This window comes from Mus musculus, chromosome 14 (assembly GCF_000001635.26).
Source record: "Mus musculus strain C57BL/6J chromosome 14, GRCm38.p6 C57BL/6J".
NCBI classification, from domain to species: domain Eukaryota; kingdom Metazoa; phylum Chordata; class Mammalia; order Rodentia; family Muridae; genus Mus; species Mus musculus.
In genome coordinates, this window is record NC_000080.6 from 76,194,945 (window position 1) to 76,210,090 (window position 15,146).

General features: G+C 46.0%; 2 long non-coding RNA genes across 2 annotated transcripts in view; one reads left to right on the plus strand and one right to left on the minus strand.

The window, feature by feature from the left end:
• Positions 1-7,691, plus strand: part of Gm36534 — a 38,066-nt gene extending 30,375 nt beyond the window's left edge. Inside the window, exon 3 of the long non-coding RNA XR_874833.2 lies at positions 7,587-7,691. This is a non-coding gene — a long non-coding RNA (predicted gene, 36534). The remainder of the gene's footprint in view (positions 1-7,586) is intronic.
• Positions 7,053-10,254, minus strand: Gm41214. The gene is made up of 4 exons (XR_874832.1): positions 10,165-10,254; positions 7,783-7,975; positions 7,546-7,666; positions 7,053-7,209 (listed from the first exon to the last, which is right to left on the minus strand). It is a non-coding gene; the product is annotated as a predicted gene, 41214 (long non-coding RNA).
• Positions 10,255-15,146: the final 4,892 nt, after the last annotated feature.

Sequence of the window (15,146 nt, forward strand, 5' to 3'; positions counted from 1 at the left end):
AGTCCGCAGGAGACTCTGAAATCCCATCTGCTGCCCACCCAAGCAAATGTCTGCTGCCCACCCGAGTTTCTCTAGGGCACCTTGCACACCTGGCTAACGGCTGCTTAGACATGCAGGTACGGACTTTCACTGCACTTCTGCTCTTCTAAATCTTCCAATGGGTGATCCTCCAGCCTCTCCAGCCCCAAGTCCCAGGCTCGGTGCCTTGTGTGCTCCAGTTGTCTGTGCAAGGTGGGACACACTTTGCCTAGATACTTAGTCACTTTTAGTGCTCCACCAAGACAGCTGCCACTGCCTGCTTGAGACCCACCTAATGCCTACCTACACCTGTGTGCACATTGGGAGGTGTGTGTGGGTTTAATGTGTTTTGGGTGAACCTGTGACCAGTAGATGCGAGAGCTGATGAGAAATTCTCTCTTCCTACTTCGGGGAGCCCAACTTCAGATGTTCCCGTGATTTTTTTTGTAAAGCCTGGCGGTTATTCCACAGAACAAGCACTTGATAAATACATCTTGCACAAGTTGTCTGAAGTGCATGGTTGGCACTTAGCGGCAGCAGCTGCTCGCTCAGTAACTGGCCTCCTTAGGTCAGTTCTCCTTCCTCTGTTGTTTCCTTCTGCTTCTGCTTCCTACTTGATTGGCTTTCATGGCTACCAAGTCGAAGCATATGGGCCTCTGTTTCAGACCGGCTTTCGGGAAGTCCAAGTGAAGGCACACGGGAGACTGGCACAGCATGACAGTCATTCATAATGTTCTGAGACAGCTGCACCACCTGCACCAACACTATTTTGCACAGTTGGATTAAAGGCAGGACGCGCTGAGGTAGTGGAGTGGTATGACTGTTTCATGTTTCATGACTGGTGTATGGCTGTTTTTCCTTCCAGCCTCAAGCTCCCAGAATAATGACTCAGACTCGACATCTATTTACAAACACCCTGACTAGCTAATAATTTAAAATAACTCATTTATACTAGTCTACATTCTGCCACATGACTTTGTTCAAAGGTCTGCTCTCCTCACACTTCCCTGGTGACTTCCGCACGGGGCTCCGTACCAGGATGAATCCAGGATTCTTTCTCCTCACACATGTCCGGCCTTCTATTCTACCTTTTCCTATAGGCCACAGGGGGCTGTACTACTTCAAATCCTTTCCCATTTCTTTCTGATAGGCTCCCTTCTTTTCTCCTCACAGCTCACTTCAAAGTGGGTTTCCTTTTGTGATGTTACCCTAGCCTTCTGGGTTTCTTTTTGGATGCTACCCACCCCCTACTTTACAGGAAAAAGAGATGTGACATCTGTCACTATGCTCACATGACTGTCACCTTCTGGAGCCACGTGTTCTTTCCTGGACCTGTGAGTGCCCTGTTCCTTTTTCACAGGAAATAAAATTTCCATCCCACGAGAAATGCATGAGAATGTTGTTAAGTCTCCTGAGAATAAGGGAAGGAAAAGAGGGGGTGCTGGGCTGAGTGTGCAGTTGTGGGGGGGGGTTGCAGCTTTCTATCACCATGAACAGAAGCTATACAGCAGTCAGTTGGCCCCTGATGACACTGGGTCCTTTGTCAGCCTGGTGGGCATAAGTGTGCTTTTCCAGCTGCCCCAGGGAAACTTCCTGCTCCCTACACATGAGGCTGTCTGAGGGGAGCCCAGGTCTAACTGGGAGGGTAGAAATTTAGAGACGCTAAGTAACCTGCCAATCAACCCAGATAAGAGCCTTCACACATGGAGTCACATAGCAACTGTGAGATGGGAGTTGGCTGTAACTGGGATGGGCCACCGCATAGATGCAGGTTACTCAGCAGGGGGATTCAGTTTTGCTCTATCGGCTGATCAGAGCCTCCTGCAGCCACTCATGGCTGCCACTTGGTGTTCCTGTCAGAGGCATGGACACATGTTATATATGATGTGATCCTCTATCGGAAGGACTACCCAATTAGATGTTGTCCAGGCGTCAGTGGGCATGTGACAGATGACAGGGTCAGTCCTTATTCAGTGTCAAGCTCCACTAAGGTGCTTCATTCGGATTATCTAGCCTTGTCTGTGCTTATGCAGGTCCACAGACACGCCACGATGCTACCTGCCTGACCTGCACACCTCTCTGTCTTCCCACTGAACACCGATCTACACTTAACCTTCCCTGGATTTTCTGCTGAGCCCCATTTGAGCTATGCCATTACCGGTATAATATGTATCATCATAAGAACTGGCTCATTTGTTTCTAGAGAACTGTTGGGAAGACTGAGATGCTGTGGTGTGAAAATGTCCCTCAGAGGACCATCTGTTAAATGCATGGCACCTGCCCCGTGATTCTTCTGGGAGGTGATGAAACCTTTAAGAGGTGGGGGTCTAGTGGGAAGAAGTGATATCCCGAGGAGCATTCTTGAAGGGGGTCTCAGGGCCCCAATCCCTTCCTGTTTCTTTTCTTCCTGTGTGCCATGTGACAAACACCTATGCTCCATTGCACACCCCTGCTCTGATTCTCTGGCTCTCCACAGGCCCAAAGTCAATAGAGCCAAGTGACTATGCACGGAAACTTCCAGAACTACTAGCCAACATAAATATTTCCTTTTTATAAGCTGATTATCTTGGACACTTTATCACAGTGACAGAAAGCTCACTGACACACATACAAGGCAGATTTAGTGCTCAGGGCTTTGTGTGTGTTACTGGCCATACATGGTTCCATAGTCTCTTTCCCTCTGGATGGAACTTGCCCTACACAACTTATGTGGGCTCTATCTAATTCCTAAGAGACACTAGGTATGGTTCTTAAGGGATCACACCTTAAAGCATGTCGGAGACCTCCCAGGCAGGGGCCAGCCAACTAATTTAGAAGTATCTTTCTCAGGAGGAACATATTATTCTCTTCTCAAAACACCCTGTGTTGTGTTAAGAACCAGATTAAGTAGAAAAATAGACACAAACCTCCTGTCGGACTTATGCCAAGTACAGAGCAAAGACCCCTGCCTTATCACCACCCTCTATCAAACATGGCAAACCATTTGACAAAGGTCAGAAAAATGTCTCTCTGAGACAATGTTTTTCTTACATCTGGGATTGCAGTGAGCCCCTTATCTGTGTAACTATGAGGCCACTGTCCTGGGACCCTTGAGAATATGCAGGAGAAAAGAAAATGTTCCCATGAGGCAAAAAGAGCCTGAGGTCTCATGTCTTCCTCTCTATCATCATATCTGGCTTTTCTTCTCTAGGCCAGTGATCGCTCTCAAAAAGGGGGCTTATTCTGGAGCTGATGATATCGGGGTGGCTTGAAGCCTCTCAGGAATTCTTCAAAGCTGTGCTGAACACTGCCTCCCATGGTCTTAGGATGCAATGTGTGGTCCTTGTCAGAGATTTCTGGCTAAAACACATTTATCCTTGGTGGTGGTTCAATTGTCCCAGGCCAGCTAGGAGACTCTACCTGGCCTTATGTTGGAGTCTGGCAGAGACAGGACCTTGGACTGAACTCCTGGTAAAGGGCACCATCTCCTTGCTAGGTCCTCTTCTGTGCTCCAGGGTTTGAAGAACTCTCCCACCGAGTGGGAGAAGATTGAACAGCGGTCTTGCCTTGATTATATGTCATCTTGATATTTTGAGGTCAGCTCCTCTAGGTCGGCACCCAGCTGGGTGGCACACGTGGGAAGAAAGGTTCTTTTGTAAAATACTCAAGAGAACATGTGGAGAGATCATTTGAAGGAGTGGGGACTATCAAAGGTCAGCTAAAAGCGGAGAAAAATAAATATAAGCTAGGGACACATTCCTACCATGTGAATGTGAAAGACAAAGCCAGGATTGTTGGGAGATCAAACCTCCCACCCTGGCTGAACTCAGGCCACCCAAAGGAGCAACCTGAACCCTAGGCTGGGGTCCACGGGTGCCTTACAGTTACCCTCAATGCTCAGCCTCTGAGGCTTTGAGCAGGAGCCTAGGTCCTAGTTGGCTTACTTCATTCCAAGTGGGAACCACATACCAATTCCTTCTTAGGTTCTTTTTTTCTTCTTTCTCTCTCTCTCTCTTTCTTTCTTTCTTTCTTTCTTTCTTTCTTTCTTTCTTTCTTTCTATCTTTCTTTCTTTTCTTTTTTTTTTTTTTTTGGACGGGGGTTTTTCTATATAGCCCTGGCTATCCTGGAACTTACTCTGTAGACCAGGCTGGCCTTGAACTCAGAAATTCACCTGCCTCTGCCTCCTAAGTGCTGGGATTAAAGGCGTGGGCCATCACTGCCCACTTTCTTAGGTTCTTAATGGGACCAGGGCATCCAAAGGCTGCCCCTCAGTGCCAGCTCCTAACATTGTTTTGCCTCTCCGCTAGCATGAAGCAAGGAACCTGGCTTCCTGTAGCATGGTACTTTGCAATTTACTTGAAATTCATCTCAACGGGGCTGGTGAGATTGCTCAGCAGGGGAAGGCTGATGCCCTGAGTTCAATCGCTGGGACCCCCATATGGTGGAAGGAGAGACCTGACCTCTGACCTTAACACATGCTCCTCCATGGTCAGTGTGTGTTCACATATAATAACACTTTTTTTTTAAATGTGCATTTAAACAAATGTTTACCAACCAAACACTTATAGCTAAGCCGGGCTGTATGACCTAGTGCTATAGATGGAGTCATGTTGGGAAGCCAAGACTCAGTCCAGCCTTGAAGCCTAGTTGGAAGAAAAAGATTACCACTGCCACCACCACTATAAACACTCTGAGTGGAATTCCACCCTGTCTCTTGAAGCATCTCACCTCTCTTCACAGTCTTAGAATCTCAGGACTGTACCTCCCCCCACCCCCCCGCCCCTGGGAGAGACAGTTGGGGCAGGGCCAAGCCAGTTGAGAACGAGGATGCTCTTTTATGGGGAGACATAGGCACGGGGTGGAATAGCATCTTTCACTTTCAGACACTCTCACTCTGTAGGCAGAAACATGCATGTGGTCTTTTTGCCTCATCCTCCCAAGTACTGGAATTACAGGGTGCTACTCCTAAGTCTCTGAGGGTATCCTCTGTCCTTCAAAGATCACTGTCTAACCAGAAGTTTCAGCACTGTTTGTCATTTGAATTGAAAGCTCCAGCAAGAGGAGAGCTGCCACAAAACCCTGGAGCCTGCCCAGGCCAGAGAACTGAAGTGAAGGTCTCCTAAAAGCCCCTTTGCTTTCTATGTGTAAGAATTTCTTCTCCTTCTTCTCCTTCTTCATTTATTTATTATTATATATAAGTACACTGTAGCTGTCCTCAGACAATCCAGAAGAGGGAATCGGATCCCATTACAGATGATTGTGAGCCATCATGTGGTTGCTGGGATTTGAACTCGGGACCTTTGGAAGAGCAGTCAGTGTTCTTAACCACTGAGCCATCTCTCCAGCCTTCCTCTCACTTCTGATACATCTGGATGGAGTCACAGAGTTTCCAGGCTCACTCAGGATACTGGGTTTTCTTCAAATCTGACTTTGAGGTCTGTCTCAGGGGGGACTCTAAGCTCTAAGCCTGCCCCTTTGGAGCTCCTGGGGAGGTTCCTGTAGGAGTTGAAAGCATGTTCCCCAGGGGACCTTTCTTTTATCCTGTGCACCGCAGTAGGCTGAAGGCTCCAACCCATCACTGGATGCCCCTACTCTAGAAAGCGAGCTGATGGCAGTAGATACCCGTGTGGCTCCCGGATGCCTTGCGTCCAATTTATTGCTACTGAGCTGGCCTTCCCTGACCAGGAAAGAATTCAGGGTTGGTGGTGAGTCATGCAGATATAGAGGTGGTGACACAACAAACTATACAAATGACAGAAGCATCGTGTTTTATACAGATGTGCCAGGGAGGGTAGGGAGAGCATCCTTCAGGGTCTGTGGGATGAGACGGGAGCCACCTAGGATAAGCGTGCTCAAGCATCAAGTGGGGAGCAAGAGAGTGGAGGACAGAAAGAGAGAGGTGCTTGTTGGCCGAAGCCTTTGCTGGGGACCAGGGAGTTACCCAGCAGGCCTCTGTGGGCATTCTAATGGCTGGGTGTGGATCAGGCAGGCATGAGTTTTGTGGAAACACACTATGGTGTGTTATTGCACAAGTGACCATATTGGATGTAGGGGTTAGTGTGTGTGTGTGTGTGTGTGTGTGTGTGTGTGTGTGTGTGTGTAAGTTAAATGGGTTGCATCTGCTGGAGAGATGGTTGTACCAGGCAGATATCCAGATGGACCACATTGAGAGACTGGGAGGAGGGTAAGCCCTGGAAGACAGACTGATCTCTGCTTTTATTGTGACCAAGTTCTGCTCACATTCAGATGCTGGCTAAGCAGCCTAAGGTTGTCAGAGTTCAACGTTGTAAGAAAGGAAACATAGAATTCTAAAGTCAAGTTCACAGTCAGAAATTGGAAGGTCCATACCTACGTACTGGTCACCACCTCAGTCTGCCATGTCCAACCAGTGGGGCTGGGGAGGGGGGAGGAGAGGGAGGCTGCTGAGGGGGAGGCGAATGCTGGGGGGGAGGGAAGGGAGACTGCTGGGGGAGGGAGACTGCTCAGGGGAAGGGAGGGAGACTGCTGAAAGGGAGGTTGCTGAGGGGGAGGGGGCTGCTGGGGGGGAGGGAGGCTGCTTAGGGGGAGGAGGTTTCTGGGGGAGGGGAGGGAGGCCACCACCTGCATTCTCCTTGCTGCTCTTCCTCAGTGCTCCTGAGCTGTTGTTTCTTCCTAGGGATGGAGTATGGGGAGGGAGGGATGGGACAGTGGAAAGTTCTTAAGACTCACCTGTCATCATTATAGCCAGCTCTGTGCTCTGTGCTCTGTGCTGGCAGACACCAGCTCTGACTTGCTGTCATGAGGGTACTTGTAGGTTCTTCAGACATCTCCCTCCACTTACCTCTGGAAGCACTCCTCCCTGTTTTCCCCTGGAGCTGGAAAAGGCCTGTGTACTCTCCCCTTTAAGGATCCTGGTAGCCAAGCAGCCCACTTGTCCAGCTTGGTGGAGAGCATCTGGAGATCCCACCCCCACCTCCACCCCCACCCATTGACCTCTTCTTGTCTATCTCCCAGTTCCTGGACCCCTTTCTGACAAGGTGCTTTTACCAGCTCTGGAAGGGCAGGCCTTTCCCAGTGCAGGTTCCTCTTCCAGGCTTGGTAGCTCCCAGCCAGGCTTTCTCCACTCTTTAGATTTCCCATCTGAAGACAGGCACAAGCCTGTCCCAGCTCGGTCTCCTGACTGTAATGAGTTCACATTCACCTTCGAGGGGTCTTAAAGCTCTCTCTGCTATCTGGAGGTAAAGGGAGACCCATCCTTGGTTCTTCCTCTTTAATGAGGACTGAGACTCAGAAACTAGTGATATTCCAAGCCACCTCTCCCCACAGCTCTCCAACTCCCAGTATGCAAGTCTTCCAAGAGTCCTAGGTGGCTTACTCTTACACAAGTCTCCAGGTTGAACTCAGTGTGTTTGGTGGTTTGAATAAGAATTGCCCCCTAGGCTGTTTGAATGCTTGGTCCTTAGTTGATGGAACTATTTTGGGAAGGATTAGGAGGTGTGGTCTTGTTGAAGAAGGCATGTCCCTGGGGGGGGGGGGGTTGGAGGGGTTGAGGTTTCAAAAGTCCATACCAGGCCCAGTCTTGCATGTTTTCTCTGTCTTTGCCTCCAAGGTGTGGATCAGATGTGACCTCTCAGCTACTGTCTGCCAACATACTCTTCACCATGATTGTCAAGTTCTCACCCTCTGAAACTGTAAGCAAGCTCCCAATTAAATGCTGTCTGTTATAAGTTGCCTTGGTCACTGTATCTCTTCACAGCAACAGAACAGTGACTAAGACAGTGTCTATGCCCTGTCATCTCACTTACCCTCCCCCACACTTGTCAGCCACCATCATTGGTAAGGCCGACTGGGAATGGGTGTCACTAGATGATGGCAAGATGGATGGTGAGGTGGCAGAGAGGATGCAAAGGTGGCCAGAGCGTTCTTTACCCAGGTGACTCACAGCAGTGACTCTTGCATAATCAAGTCCAGCTTTAACGGCAGCCAGGCTCCCGGCTTCTGTGAAAATGGCATATGACCACAAATCACAAAACATCTTTAACATACAGACCCTGACTTAAAACTCAAGACAACTCAGTGGAATAACGATATGGTTCCTGGTTCTACAGACATGAACACAGGCCTGGAAAATGGAGTCATAATGTTGGGAACAAGCAAAGGTTCTTGTCCTAAGTACTGCCATCTTGTTCCCAGACTCCATTCTCGTTCCCAGGCCCTAGGGGAACTGGGGCACTGGAGACTCCTCAATAGCTAACCAGCTTCCATCATTCATCTTTTGTTCCCTGAAACATAATAACTGTTCCTAACTACAAAAGAACAAATGGATTTTATTGGTTGGACTTTAAGACCTACATTCTGTTTCAGTTAATCAACCACATAAGGGAAGACCCTATGCCCACATCCTGATTGATGAAAACATGTAACTGTAACTTGGCATAGAGGTTTGTGGTTTCCAAGCTTAAAAGCTCCAAAAACATTCTGTCTCGAGGTCACAGTTCAACTCCCAAGTCTGTTTTGTGTCCCTGATTGACCAATAGTGGCTTGATTAAAATAAACTTTTGTCATCTGCATTGACCTGGTGTTTGAGTTATGTTGGAAGTAAGTGGGCCCCACAGCAATAATTCAGATCACACAGCTAGAAGGTAAATGTCTTAGTTTTCTTTCTATTGCAAGGATAAACACCATGTCTAAAAGCAACTTTACACACCCCAGTCACCGTCCATCACTGAGGGAAGCCAAAAGCAGGAACAGAATGTAGGAACTGAAGCAGAAGCCATGAAGGAAACTTAATGGCTTTTCTCTCACCATGAATGGCTCAGTAGGCTTTCATATACAACTCAGGACCACGTGCCCAGGGGTAGTATGATCCATAGTTAGTAATACACCTCACACCAATCATTAATCAAGACAATGTCCCACAGGTTTGTCTACAGGTTAATTTAATGGAGGCATTTTTCTCAGTTGAGGTTTCCTCCTCCCAAATGACCTAAGCTTATGTCAAATCAACAACAATAACAACAACAAAAACCCTAAGAAACAAACCTCCCAAACCCCCAAACCTCGAGGGTGAATCTAGTGAACAACCCCACTCCATCCATCACAGTGAGCAATGAATACATTAACTCATCAGACTTGAGCGTGTTCTTGTTACACTGTACCTGAGGTGGGGGTTGGGGTTCTAGTCATCTTTAGATTGGGTGGAGTGTTGTCTTTGGAAGGAGAAAGTTGGAGGAGCCACCTGGCTGGCCCAGCTTGCTGTGTTCTCAATAGCTGTGGACATTACCCATTAAATAGAATCAGCTACTTTGGGGAGACACAAGCCATAGCTTCCCTGTCTATAGCTCATACACTCTACTTGGCCAATGGTCAACTCTTCTGGGTCATCCAGACCTTGATAATGATAACTATTCTGCCCAGCAAAGGGCCCACATTCCCAAAGAAGGAAGAGGGATAAAATGGTGGCCCAGAACAGATGACCTTCCCTTACACTTTGGCTACCATGATCCCAGAATTTACCCATGAGTCCTTGTGCTCTTCTTTTCTACATCATTTGGTTTTTATTAGTAGAAGAGCGGATCACATTCAGAAGAAGTAGGAGGTGGAATTTTGACCTTGATCTTCCTTGCAAGAGTTATACCTGGTATTTTGCTTTAATCTTTGTTTCTAAGATAATCAAAGCAACATATACGGATTGTAGAAAAATTAGAAAGTGCAGAAAAGAATATGGAAATAAATTTTAAAAAGTTATTCATGAGCTTCACACTGTAGGATTTTTGTGTATTTCCTTCTAACATCATACTGATTATATAAAGCACATACATGTGTTAGCTTTAATTAACATTAGAAATATACATACATATATTTATATATGCCTTCCCCCCACTTATACTTATGTTGTGGGGATACCCTTCCAGTATAAGCTCTGTGGATTTACAAACAATATACTATATGATACACTTCAGGTTGTCCTACTAAAGCAATCAGTGGAACACACTGTGAAGAATTAATGTGAGCATTTTCTGGAGACCTCCCCCTACCAGAGACCCTAGGTGGCCTAGCCTGAAGAAACTGGCCCCACGGTGCTGTTGGGTCTTTCTTATAAATCATATGTTGTTGTTCCTTAGACATAAAACTGAGAGTAGAGCCCCAAGTTCTTTGTATGCCCTATGGCTTGGGGTATGACTTACCACAAGAGCACTTCTCAGGGGAGCTTGTGTGTGCACCCCAGTGTTCTTTTCTTCTGCCTGAAGCTCTGGCTTTCCACGCTTTGAGGCTCCTCTTTCACTGTGCATTATGAAGAAGCCTGAATATCAAGCCCTCGCTTTGTCCTCCTATAATTAAAACGTGGAAAGCCCTCCTATGTAAGAAGATCATTTGGTTCCTGAATGATGGGACTTTGAATTGGATTTTTAATAATACATCAAACCCCGTGACCTCACAGTGTCTCAGAGGATGGCTCTGCTTTGCTTTCTAATGGAAGTGTATAGTACATTTAACTAAAGGCATTCAGAACTTAAATGATTTGCAATAGGTCACGTTGGAGGTTAAAATACCCAGACAAAAGCAACCTGGGGGGCGGCAGGAGAAAGGGTTTATTTTAACTTAGAGCTCCAAGTTATAGTTCATCATTGCGGAGCTTCCCAACAGCAGAACTTGTGGGAGCTTGTCACAATGTATCTATAGTCAAGAAACAAACAGCAACAGATGAATCCATGCATGCCCACAGTGGACACAGCTTCCTACCTTAATTAACCCAAGACAGGCTCTTACAGGCAGGCTCATAGGCCAGCCCAGAGTAGACAGTTCCCCAATGAAACACTTCCTAGGTGAACTTAGTTGTTTAGTTTACAATTCAAACTGTCTTAGGGGCTATGGACAACTTGTAAATGTCCACAGGAGTAGAGACAAAATGGCTGATGGCTTCTAACACTCTATTCTGAAAGTTCTCAGCCTATAACTAAGGGCTCCTCAACCCCACCCAACGTAAATGTAGCCTATTGCAAAAGTTATGCAATGATGGGCATGGTAAGAAGTCTCTTTTCGAGGAGCACTGGTGGCACATGCTTTTAATCCAGTCTACAGGGTGAATTCCAGGACAGCCAGGGCTATACAGAGAAACCCTGTCTTGGAAAAAAGAAAAAAAAGAAGTCTCTTTTCTTATAAGAACTTGCCAAAATCAGTTTTAACCATATTTTTGACTAGACTGTAATTTAACCTCCCACTACCTCTTCAGATAACCCCCATTTCTACAGTAGAAGTTGACTTATCCTTTTGCCACACTACAGGTTTGGGGTAGTAAAGAAAGGAGGGATGGATGGGGGAAGACATTTCTAAATGGAGAACTATGCTGAAGGCTACACCAGTAATCCTAGCTGGGGAAAAAGAAGAAGGAAGATTGTGAATTCTAGACCAGGCTGGGCATGCAAATAGACCTTGATAGAAAACAAAACAATATAAAACAAAAACAAACAAACAAACAAACAAACAAACAAACAAACAAAAAAACCCGGAAGAGGAAAGACCAGATACTTGGAGAACTTTTAACAACAGAGTCTTTCCAGAATACTGTGAAGAGGGCTCCTGGCTGCTGGTTAACCAACCTGCCCCTGTCTCAGGCTTGCATGCCGTATTGTCGTAAAAGCACACTAGATTCATTCCTGTTCATGATTAAACCTCTGTTTCTCGAGGATGGGGCTATGTCCCAGCTGTAACTTAACTTAACTTCGAATGGTTCTGAACTGCCTGTTCCAGGAATCGACAACCGTGCCTTTGTGTTAAGAAGTTGTTTTGACCACCTTGCCATGACCATGTTGTTATGACTACCTTGTTATAACCATTGTTATGACCACTTTGCCGTGACCACGTTGTTATGACCAACCACCTTGCCACTATGTCTTTGTTTCAGGAGGTTGTTATGACCAACTTGTTGTGCCTATGTTCTGCTTTCATAACCCTGCCTATTTGCCTGCTTACCCCCCCCCCAATTTGGAAGCCCCCTTCTCCTGAGTGATAAAACCCCTGATCTTCCCCATGTCCAATGCTGACCTTAGGAAGAGACAGCCCATGCACACGAATAAAGCTGGCTTTAATCAGTTTGGCTGTGGTTTGGATCTGTCCTCTTTCCCACCTCATGTGTGGGATTAACATAGTCTGTGATGGTTTAGGTTGTTGTAGCCTTAGCTCTGAGGGAAGTGGTTGTGAGAGTGAGTAGCCTGCATGCCCTGCTGAGTTGGGTGAGGAAAGACTGAGATCCTTGGATTTTTGTTTCTTCCCTTGCTTCAGGCTCAATCTGTAATGTCACCTCTGGTGGGAACCACAATGGTGTCTCATAATTTATTCACGTCACACTCGTGTTTGCAATGGGAATGTGGTTTCTTCCTAAAACATCAGGGGTCCTCACAATTTATTGCAGTGGTTCTCAGCTTTCCTAATGCTGTGACCCTTTAATGCAGTTCCTCATGTTGTGGTGACCCCCAACCATAACATTATTTCATTGCTACCTCATACCTGTCATTTTGCTACCGTTACAAATTTTAATGGAAATATTTTTGGAGATAGAGGTTTGCCAAAGGAGTCACGACCCATATAGGTCGAGAACTGCTTGCTAATCTAAATCCAGACATTTAATTCAGAGCAGTAACTGAGACTGTACCCTAAAAGAACGCTCAGTCTGCGTAACCAAGGCGGTTTTTCTTGAAGCATTTGTGCCCCACCCCACCCGTAGCTCCTGTTCAAGGCCCTGCCTCAAAAGCCGGATGGATTTGTCCTCATTCGCTTTCTCCTGCTCTTCTCTCTTTGGCTTACACATCTTGAACGCAATCCGTCAGGGAGGGAAGTCAGGGTGGTACTCAGAAGCAGAGATGGGGACCATGAGGGAAAGCTGCTTACAGATGTCATCTCTATGCTCACATTCAACTACCTTTCTCCAAGGACCACGTAATAATCAGAGGTAGCACCACCCACAGTGGGCTGGGCCCTCCCAATCAATCACTAATCAAGAAAGTGCCCCAGAGATTTGCCTACAGGCCCTCTGATGGAGACAATCTCTCAGCCAATGTCCCCTTCTCCCAGAATACGCTAGCTTGTGACAAGTTGACAGAATACTAGCCAGCACAGGCTCCGATGACTCCACAGAGCTGGGTAAGTGGGCGGTGTGGTCCTCTCTGGTCTTATCACATAGTGGCTAGGAGTGGCCTAGGTCAGCCCATGACAAGGGCTCTCCAATTGAGATTTCTACATTTTGTGTCTGTCTGCAGGCTTCTTCTATATCTGAACTAGTTTCCTGTGGTTGCTGTAACAAATGATCACAAAGATAGTCCTTAAAGCAATACAACTTTGTTTTCTTCAAGGTCAAAAGTTGCATTCATGAATTCTTAATAGTCATAGTGACTGGCATGAGATCAAGCCAGCTAAAACTCCAGGCAGCAAGGGTGAGAGGAGCTTAGAAGGCCTAAGCACTACTGAGGAGCTGCTGGAGCTGGACTTAATGGGTTATTAAAAACATAAGATATGAAGTTGGGAGGGAGATGTGTGTGTATAGGTATTTTTGAGCTGGAGGGGGAAATGAAAGATGGATATGATCATATTTCCTTGTATACAAGTATGAAATTCTCAGAGTATAAAAACTTATCCATTGGTTAGTTCCCATCAATTGGACAAACACTGGAAACATCTGGGAAGAAGGAGTCTCAATTGAGGAATTTCCTCCATCAGATTGGCCCGTGGGCATGCCCATAGGGTATTTATTTATTTATTTATTTATTTATTTATTTATTTATATTGATTGATTGATAATTGATGTGACAGGGTCTAGCTCGGTGTGAATGGTGTTACCTCTATGCAGTGGTCCTGAGTTGAATAAGAAAGCAAGTTTTGGGTATGGGAATTTGGCTCAGTAGTAGAGTATTTGCCTAACAAGCCTGAGGCTTTGGGTTCAATCCTCAGCTCCAGGGCCAGGTGGAGTGGGGTAGAGGGACAATCTGCAAGCCGCAGGGCTAGTTACCAGTATTCTTCAATTTTGGCTCCAGGTTTCTGTCTTGAGTTTCTGCCTTGGCTTCCCCTGCGTTTTGGTTTTAGTGTTTATCCTAACAGAGAAGTAAACTCTGACAAGCAGATCTGTATATCTCTATTTCTGTTTATATCCACCTCATGTATACTTTATATACTATATGTTTCATTTACACTGTGCATTTATTTTTAAAATATGTATGTATGACCAAGTGAGTCTCGGATCAGAATCAAGATGTCAGTACGTCTGCATTCTCTTTGGGTTTCTAAGAGAATCCTTTTGGATTTTTGGGCTCCTTTGGACTGCTGAGGTTCTGTTTGACCTCAAATGTCTTTATTCCTGCACTGGTTTTTATTTTATTTGATTTTCTTTTATTTTTGAGTTTATAATATAATTATACCATATTTCCCCCATTTTTTCCTCCCTCCAAACCCTGCCAGATGCCCCTCTTTGCTCTCTTTTAAATTCCTAAATACATAAGTACAATCTGCATGGTCTATTCAAAGTCACTTGTATGTATGTCTCAGGGTTGAGCATTTGGTAGTGAATAGCTGGTTGGTATGCCTTCCTTAGGGAAGTCTACTTCCTCCAGCCTCAGCATTCTTTTGTCATCTGTAGTTCTTCGTGTAGGTTGAGGCCTGGGGTCTTTCTTCCATCCACGTTGGCACGGCTGTGGTTGTCCTTGCTCAGCTCATGCTTGCCCAGTCATGCTGGTGAGACTTTGTGGGTGTCACTTCTGACATTACTAGAAGACACAAACTCACAGGAAAGTCCTTTGGCTCTTCCTATCTTTTTGCCCTCTCTTCCTCAATGTTCCCTGTTGCATTAGTGCTGGGTTTCTGAGTTTGCTGGATATAACAGTCTTAGTAGATCTTTACTTTCAGGAATTGAAATGCATCTTTGTATGCTTCCTTGGCTTTGGGGTTTCTGTTGGTAGATTGGATGCTATCCTAATGTGTCTGGTTTTGTAAACAACGTGGATTTTTTTTTTCTCATAGCTTTTGTTTTGTTTTATTGATCAATGCATCATGTAGCCTAGGCTAACCCTGAACTGCTTATCCTCCTGCCACCACCTCCCAAATGCTGAGATTCAGGTGTGTGCCATCGTGCCCAGCGTCCTATTATTTACTTGTTTGTTTTGTGCTTTGACATCTTGACTAT